This window comes from Vidua macroura, chromosome 3, assembly GCF_024509145.1.
Source record: "Vidua macroura isolate BioBank_ID:100142 chromosome 3, ASM2450914v1, whole genome shotgun sequence".
Lineage (NCBI taxonomy): Eukaryota > Metazoa > Chordata > Aves > Passeriformes > Viduidae > Vidua > Vidua macroura.
In genome coordinates, this window is record NC_071573.1 from 31085702 (window position 1) to 31095154 (window position 9453).

A 9453-nucleotide genomic window follows, 5' to 3' on the forward strand; every position below is an offset into this window, starting at 1 on the left:
CCGGAGGGTTTTGTTTTTTTTCCCTGACAAATGCCTCCAGGAAACTTTCTGTAGAAGTTAGAATATTCATCTCCCAGAATCTGGCCCCTAGTGAGAAACTGCAGTGTGCCAAGCCAAGAGTGTAAAGAGTAAAAAATATGGAAGGAAATTCTACATCGATTGTGAAATAATCCAGACCATCCAATTTCCTTTTACATCTGTGAAATATTTCTTTGAAAGGAGAAAAGTTACTTAGAAGTCATGATTGCCTAAATACAAAAAGAGTTGACTTTCAAACTGACTCTTATCCACATGAAATTTAGTTATTGAAGTGTTTAAAAATCACTGACACACACAGTAGATGGGCCCATCTTTTGGCCACATCAGTCTCTATAGCCTGGGTAATCTGTTTCTGACACTGGCAAATACCAGATAATGGGGGGAAAAAAGCAAGACTAATGCAAGCATGTGGCCACTCCTCACTCTGCCAGGATCAGCACAATTCACAGGTCTCCTGTGAGACTCCTTAATCCCACACTCCTCAACCCATGTGAAGTTCTCATACCTCTAGCCTCTGCACAACTGCTTAGATGACATTACAAACCACGTCCCCTTGCTTTAAATCCCAAACCCACTAAAATTTTTCACATTCCCTGGATCTCTGATTATAAGCAGCAGCAAGAAAATCCCTTTCCATCTTCTCTTTCCTTGTGACATCAAAATACTCTTGTCCATCCTTTCTCAGTAGCTTCTTTCCCAAGAAAGGACGTTCCAAGCCTATTTGCTGTACAGAAGTTGTTAGGTGCCTTTGACAATTACTGTTTCTGTGATCTGAATCTTCTCTAGCTCTGACCTACCTTCCCTGACGTGGATTAGATGCCCTTAGACATTTTCTGTGCTGATGGCTTTTGACTACTTATCCCATTTTGTGAAGCCTTAACGCAGGCAACAGTGAAACCAAAAGCCCTTCTGAAGATCAGTAGTGAGGCAAGCTGGGTTTTACACTCATCACTTCCACAGGGTCTGGCAAACAAATAAATGCATTTTTAAAAACAAACTAGTACCACACTCCGAAGTTCTCTCTGCACCAAAAAAATTCCAGTAATTCCAGGTTTTCATTCCAAGTCATATAATTTTTTAGTGAAGCTGAGTCAGATTTTTTAACCAAGCAATTTTTTTTTTATAGAAGAGAAGACAATTTGAGAGCAGGCCCAATGATATAAACAGATTAGTTAAATCTAATTTCTAATGGTACCATGCTAGTTCAAATTACTATTATTACTATTATTATGAAGATCCTTTTAGTGCAATCAAAGTGGTAAAAAAATTTTCATGCTGTAAAGACAAAGCTACTTTAGAGTGCCTGCACAGTAGAAAGCTCAGTCCCAGTGAAATTGTCTCTAGAATACACTTGTTAGTTTAACCCTACATTACAAAGGGCCTAAAATATAATGTCAGGCTTCTAGGTGCAAAAGATCCATTCTGGAAAGTCTGTTTTTCCATATGTTTTTAAGGAATAACCAGCACATGCCTTTGAGTGTCCCAAGAGGTAAACTTGGACTTCTGTCCCCAGATGGAAGGACAGAATTATCTGCTTCTGCAGACATTTTCCATTCCATTCCCTAGGTTCACTGAGCTCTTCAGTCACGTGTGTAAGGAAGTGGAAACATCAGAGTATGAAATGCATTCCCCCATGTCCCATGATGACCACTGGCTGGATCTTGCAGGAAGATCCACAGGCTTGTTGCTGCTGTCAGACCCAGCAGTGGTTCAGCAACTTCAGGAACAACACTTGTGCTTGTGGAGTAGAGTCCAGGCTGGCAAGTAAATACAACTCCACTAGAAAAACATCAGCAAGCAAAGAGTCCCAGCTCCAGAGGGTCTGAATGACAATACAGGGACAGCTTCAAGTCCTTCAGGTCTCACCCCACGCTAAGCAAACACTGCATAAACCAGGAAGCTCTCCTTATAACTGAAGAGTACAGGTCCAGGCCTTTGGCATGGTTTTTAGGGAATGGTTGTAGCTGTGATGACATTTTAAAAAGCTGTGGAAGCCCAGCCATAGATGCAGAGATGAAGCATTCATAGCATGCATTCTAATAATTTTTGTTTACACAGCTTAGGAAAAAAAACTTAACTATAACTAATCCCTTTTCGTGTGGGAATCTGCTCTGGTTTAACTCAAAGGTCATTTTTAAGTCTGTGTACATTTACAGTGCTAGACAAATATTTGTCAAATATACAGGCTGCTGGCCTCGTTTGAAAGATAAATGTTATGGAGGGAGGAGGGGAAAGGAAAAAACCCAACCAATGCAGAACACTGAACTGAATGAACCTTAAGGAAAAACATCCATCTGCCAGCAAGAGACACACTCCTGCTAGCAGAGACTGCCACCTTTTGGGGAACAGCTTCAGAGGCCAAGCAAAGAGGATGCTTCATCTTTCCCATACATTTCCAAGCTTGGTTCTGCATTTGCATGTATGTCAGAGTCAAACAGCTTTAATTTCTCAACTTCCAGTAAAACTAAAAAAAGAACATTTACAAGAGGATGTCTGAGCTCTGCTAGTTTTTTCCTTTGTTTCTAAAAAAGCATGGTATATTTCATTCAGTCTGTCCATCTCTGCTGCTAGTATTTTCAAATCTCAAAATTACTAATGATTCATACCATTTGAGCTAGCAGAACTCAATCAAATTTCACAGAAGGGGAAATACCTCGGATCTCAAAATCCCAACTCACTTCCTGTGAATTAGCAGTTGACAAAATGAGGTACATTCAGATTCATGCTTCATTTGGGGAGAGCAAAGGAAGAACTTAGGTAGGACTCTTTTTGGCTGGAAGCAGCCAGTCAGCCTGGATGTGGCTCTCCAACAGCCACTGCAAATACTCTCTTACCCCAGCGCTGACCCCAGACACACAAACACTGGGGTCATTACGGTAGGTAAGCAAGAAGCAAATTAGATCACAGATCTATTGGATTAAAATGTCATTGACTCTGCTACTCTTTTGGTGATTGACTTGTTCATGCACAGGGACAGAGCCCACACGGAGAAAACGAAATACTTTCCAGTCTTCACATGTGTTTTATGGGTGTTTTTGGAGCATGTGTGAAACATTATTGTTAAAGACACTGCCTTAGGATTTTTGGATATGTTTTATCTGCAGTCTGACATCAAAATAGGTCACTGGGTTAAAAAAAAAAAATTAAAAATCTTTTTTTAAGACAAATAATCTTACTACATCTTTGAAGTAGAAGCAGATTATTCAGTAATTTCTGCTGCCCTTCTTGCCTCACTTGACAGAGAGGCTTTGGGTTTTATTCTCCCTTTTAAAATAAATATCTGCCCAGTTCCAATCCCAATTTGACAGAGACCTCAGGGATATTAGGCTCTTGTAAGAGTCCTGACAATATGTATGGAAAGGACAGAGCCTGAATACCTCATAGAGGGACAGACTGCAGCCAGAGCTAAGCCACACCATTAGAAACCAGGGGCTGTGCAGGAAACAACATGTTACATTTTATCTCACAGCACAATCTGTACCTGTGCCCCACTCAAATCCCTCTCCTGACCTGCCTTTTTCTGGTTTTATAAAAAAACAGTCTTTGCACTGACACTGCCTCTCCCTCACTTGCTTGAACAGGGAACCCCTGCAGTCTCAAATCACAGCAGAAATCTTCTGTACAGCCCTGGGGGGGTGATTCTGTACAGTGATTTCACAGGAGTCTACCCTCCATCTAAATTACCTTCCAACCCTCTAAAACACTGTCTTCTATCACCATTCTCCATTCAGGAGAATGAAAGGGCATTGCCTTTCAGAAGGTCAAAAGTACCTCTGTATTGTCTTTGTACTACCAAAGGGAATTAGGCACAATATTGTCATCTTCTGTATCTCCCAGAGCAACCTTTCCTAGTTGCTGTCCCCGCTAAGCTGCTACCTTCTTGTCCTCTCCATTCTGCTCCTTGTCTCCAAGCTGAAGAGGGCATTAGAGGAAAAGGAACTTTGATGCAACTGTACGAGCCCCAGCATATCTGTGGAGTGGGAGCTAAAAGACACCCTGGTCTTCCTGATTTTCTTCTCCAGCAAGAAAGGGGAGACAAGAGAAAAAGTTTAAATACTTGTTTCATATGAAACCTGCTGAGAGCTCACTGGCTAGAAGCCACAAGCCTCAGATCTGGAAGCATCAGAAGAACACAGGATATCTCTATACAAACCACTACAAGCTGCCCTAGTCTTCAAAATGCAGTGAGATGTGCTAAATGCTACCAAAAACTGGCTGACTACTTATTTCCATTTCCTATGCTGGAATACCATGGTGGCTACAAGCAACTGGAGCCCACATAAATTTGAAGCCTAAACCAATTTTTCCAGCAGCTATTCTAGATTGTATCCAATCAGAACAGCACTTGTTCCAATTTTGGTGTTAGCCAGGATTCAGGAGGACAACTGAACTTAAAGGATTTGTTCCACCGTAGCGGAAAGTTTAAAGCATCTTAGGGAAGTATGCTCTTAAAACTCCTGTTATTAGAGTGGCTACTTATTCAGCACCTCTGAATTAAGATTTGAGACCAAAATAATTTTCCACCCCATACAGGCTCTGGAAGGAACATGCTCCCGCCAGCATAGGAGAATGTTAAAAGAAAAGAAAAAGTAAAAGGAAAAAAAAAAAAAAAAAAAGAAAAAAGAAAAGAAAAGAAAGGAAAAAAATAAAGGAAAAAATCAGGCATTTTCTTGTCTTAATAGACAGAGGAATTATTAATTGCACAGGAAGAAGACAGAAGATAACTTATTTTACCCTTGAAAAGTTAATCTTCACAGAGACAGACATTCAGAATACTCTTTTTAAAGCTGAATAGCTTTGAAGGCTGCTGTGATCTTGGTGAGTCAACAAATGTCAATCAATTAATTTCCTTTTTCTCCTGGGAAAAGATAAAGTGTTTTCTGCATTGGAATTGCTGCAGCAAAACTAACAACACACACCAATCCAGTGAGCGGAAGAACACTGTTGGGAATATGTGACAGCTAAAGGCTTGAGTGAACCTTTGTCCAGCAAAGACACAAGATCTGGGGTAATCCCAAGTTTCCAGGATTTTATTATGAAGTGGCCAATAATGTGATCACAGACAAACCAAAAAAACTAATTTGGCCCCTTGAAGTCTTCAACCTCAAAGCAGGTAAGCTCACTCTGAGAAGACAGCCCTGAAAACAAGCAAAGTAAAAACAATTGGAGCTGTTGTGGCCTCTTTGAGCTGCCTTCAGCCCTGTCCAGATTGCATCCCTCCTACAAGTCTATCTTCTGCCTGTTGGTTTACTCTCAATGTCAAAGACATGTTGCTTTGGTCAGGAACATGGATCAGAACATCAAGAATCACTCAGGATATCCCATGAAATTAGGTAAAAATCAGGCTTCAAGAGAGTATTATAGTAAAGTAAAATAGATTTGCTCCTAGGCCAGCAGAAACATTCAAAGTTTTCTTCTCCCTAAAACAAATAATAAGCTACTCACCAAAATTTGTCAAGTCAGGCTTTAACAGCAGGATAGCAGAGTGTTCACAGGCACACCAAGTTTGTGTCATGTTAAATCACCTGGGAAAATTATTTTTTTTTAAACCTTGACAGGTGAATAAAATACATATGTTTTGGTTTAGACACCAGAATGAGGCTGGATAAACAGGTCTGGACCAATCTGTCAACCTATCTAAATTTAAACAAATATTTCAGCATTACTTTAGCTAAAGAAAATTTTTAGTCCTTATACCATCTTGTTGCCCTGGTCATATTATTAAAAAGAGGTTACTTGCAACATTTAAGCAGAATGCAATTCAAAATCATCATACATGATCAGCTGGAAGATTTAGGACACTGCATTCTAACACAGAGCAAGATTTCCTATGGCATTGACTTCCTATGACATTGAAACCCCTCCCAAAGTTCAGCAAGGTTTGGTCATCTACATCCCTCTGGCTCCTTGGAACTCTACCCTTGCTAGATTCAAAACAAATGCTTTGAAAGGTTGATTTATTTCTAATCTTCCATCAATTTCCCTTGTTTCTAAAGGAAGAGAAAAAATTAAAGCAAAAACCCCAACACCTAGAAGACAGTTGTCTACCCCGGGGTGAATATAGCAGCAAGTATTTTGAATTATTTTGAAACTTTCTACTGATTTCTTCAGAAGGAAAACCAAGCCCCCACTTCGGGGAAGGAAGGAAAAAAAAAAAAAAGCAACTGAGGGCCTCCAAGAGAGGGCAGTCTCAGACTAGGGATGATTCACAGAAAGCACTACAGTTACACCTGTTTTCTGCCACATTTTACTGTACGTATCTAAGAGGCTTGATGTTTAAATACCACCATCCATCAAAAAATCTTGGGTAAAAGTCTTGCAACTTACAAGCTGGCCTGCTGCAAGTTTCAAAGGAAGAAACAGTGCTCCACACATGGATTTAGTCCAACAAATATGACTCATAAATACTGCTCATCTTTACACACACCATCAGTTTTATAGAAGCCAGCTCACTTAGCTTCCAAGGTCACCAACAGCAAGGTCATAATGAGATACAATCACACAGATTCTGCAATATCAAATACCAGCATAGCAAAAATGATTATTTTAAAATTTGCAATTCATGTAACATATCTCCTCAAAGACAAAGGTTCTCCAAGGCTTTTTTGTTTAGTTGGTTTTAAGTCACTAGGAGCTAGCTAGGCTATGCCAGCCCTGTCCATTTTTCCTTCCGAGCAGAGGCTTGTCTACCTAAACAACTGGGGAGAGAAAACTACACCAGATCAGAGCCTTTTCTACTTTTCATCAAAGCCACGGTGCCAGCCCCCAATACAGTCCAGTATCTTCTTTCTTGTCAGTGAACAGACTGGCTTCTAGAAAGATGCAAACCTTTCCACTAATTCCCACCACTTCACATACCTCCAAAGCATTAGACCCATCCTTTTAATACTGATACTTCAGTCAAAGCACCAACTGCCTGATGGTGGTCTCCAGGCCCTGTGGAGACACCACATGTTGGGTGATTACACTCAGAAGACAAAAGTATTATTTCCTAGCTGAAAATAACCCAAGTTGCATAAGTCATTTACCTCTATTCATAGCAACGTTGAAGGCAGAGCCAGCTGCTGACATGCAGGAAGCAGCACCCGGAGCTCTGGGCACCAGAGGCAGTGGTGCTTGTGCTGGAGCCATGCAAAGCAGCAGTGCACTGGGGACAGGCACTGGAGAAGTGCTTACCAAACTAGGGATGGAGGAACAGCTGTGAGCATGGCACTACTTCAAATTATTTGAGTAACAAGACCCTGATTCATGTCCACGAACCTCCTGCTAAGACCCTTAGTCTGGCTGCACACCATCACATAACACCTGTGAGATTCATCTGCTCCTGCCCTGCAGGTGGCAAAGCCCACAGACAGGTTCACCAGTCAGAGAAACTGGAGTCTAGTGAATTTTGCTCCTTCAGCCAGAATCACCCTCATCATCTCAGAGATGCGCCTCATACTTTTTCTATACCTCTCTCCCTAAAGCACTCACACCTTTGTTCATGTTGGTGACCAATCTCAATGAAGTTCAATTTAATTAATTTCACTAAGATGGTGAAAAAAGTCACATCCCCATGTTTTTTCTCCAGTGAGGTTGACCCATGTGGCTATCAGGATTTTCAGACAGCAGTGAAACTTTCAGGGCCAGAAGGCAAAAAAAATGAATGCAGGGGGGAGATATCTTAATGCAAATTGAACTTCTTTAGTGTGATTTCAAGGTTGCATAAGAAAACAAACAAGGACCTATTTTCTTGCTTCCTTCACTGAGAAACTAAAAATCCTCCAAACAAACAAATACTCCTTTGCTGCAACAAACTCCACCTTTGCTGCAAGAGAACACCACCATGGGAAACCCCAAACAACTTTTATCTAGGGTGGTGCCCAGTGTGCAGACCCAAAAGGTTTTGTGTCTGAAATTAGACTTTTGCAGCCAAATATGCCATTGGTCTCTACAGTGATAATCCTCTTGAGAGCTTTTACAAGCCAGAAGAGCTAAGCTAGCTACCACTGAGGTTAACAGAATGATTTTCATTGGTTTCAGAGAAAGTTAGCCTCAGTGCTACATGGTAAGGTAATTGGATAAAAGCATCAAGGGAGGATTTTTAAATTCTCTGTGCAGTAATAAAGTAACAACATATCTCAGGATATCATGGCTTTTAAGAAGTCAAATCCCCATTTGAAAACCACACATCCAAAGTTTGGTATTTCAAGTCAGTTGAAAGGATTTGAGTCCATGAAGTGCTAAGCAATTTGAGTTCAAACAAGTAGGGAATCCCAGAAGTGCAGTTAATTACCCCAACCACAGCACTACAGGCACCTTATTTTTAAGAGAAAAGCCAAGAAAACAGGTGTTTATGCAGACAGGTGCATTTTTGTAGAAAGGTAGTATCTTGCTTTTAAACATGCAATACCTGTCAAAGCCAGCCCTTATACAACCAAGCACAGACAAAAGGATAATTCAAAAACCTTATTGTAATTTAGGTTCAATGGATCTTGGCAAAAAAAAAAATGGAAGATGACAGAGAGCACTAGGATTTAAGGTGTGAGGCTTCTTGGAGGAGCCTGAGTCCAAACCTGGCTATGATCAGTGGCATCCCAGGTTCAAACACTTACCCAGTCAGGCCTCAGTTCCCACCACTGAGAGGAAGCAACTTGCATACACAAACCCACACTTTTTACACCTTAGTATTGTACTTTGGAGAGTCATCCTCAGAACTGTAATACAAGTGGGAACCTACCTCATTCTGTAAGACCTACAAAGAAGCTTATAAAGCTGAAGGCAGCAGCCTATGTTAATCTAAAAGGTGGTCTCAGAAGACCTGAAAGCCTCTTCTCCCCACTCCCCCCAAACCTAGAGTACATACATTACACCTAGAAGCTGGCTACTCATGACTGCTAACAAGTGTTGTACTGGCCTTTAAGCCGGTCCCAAATGGACTTGGAGCAAAAACATCCAACTGAGACCAACAGGAACTCTATATTCAACTAGCAGAACTGCACCAAACTCTGCCACAGACAAATTGCTCCATAAAACCAGTGGGGCAGGAGTCCTACCACCTGCCTTTACTGACACCCTCTTTCCTCACCTGTTCCTACCACACTCAAGGTGACAAGGAGCACACCTGAGCACCTGGGACAGTGCTGCAGCTTGGCAGAAACAATTTCTTCTTTTCCTATCTCACCTGATCCCTCATAATGGCAAACTGAAAATCATTCTTAGCAAATTGGTACAGGTTTTCTATCTGAGCAACACTTCTGGGATTGCATTGGTGAAAATAAGCAAAATTAACATTACACTCTTCAGAATATGAAAACGCACCCACAGCATCCTCCTTCCTGTTACAGAAGAGTTGAAATCACTCACCCTTGCATGGCACTGAAGGTCTCCAAAGTTTCCTTGTGCCTGGCTCCCAGGGCCAGCCGGCGCTTTCCC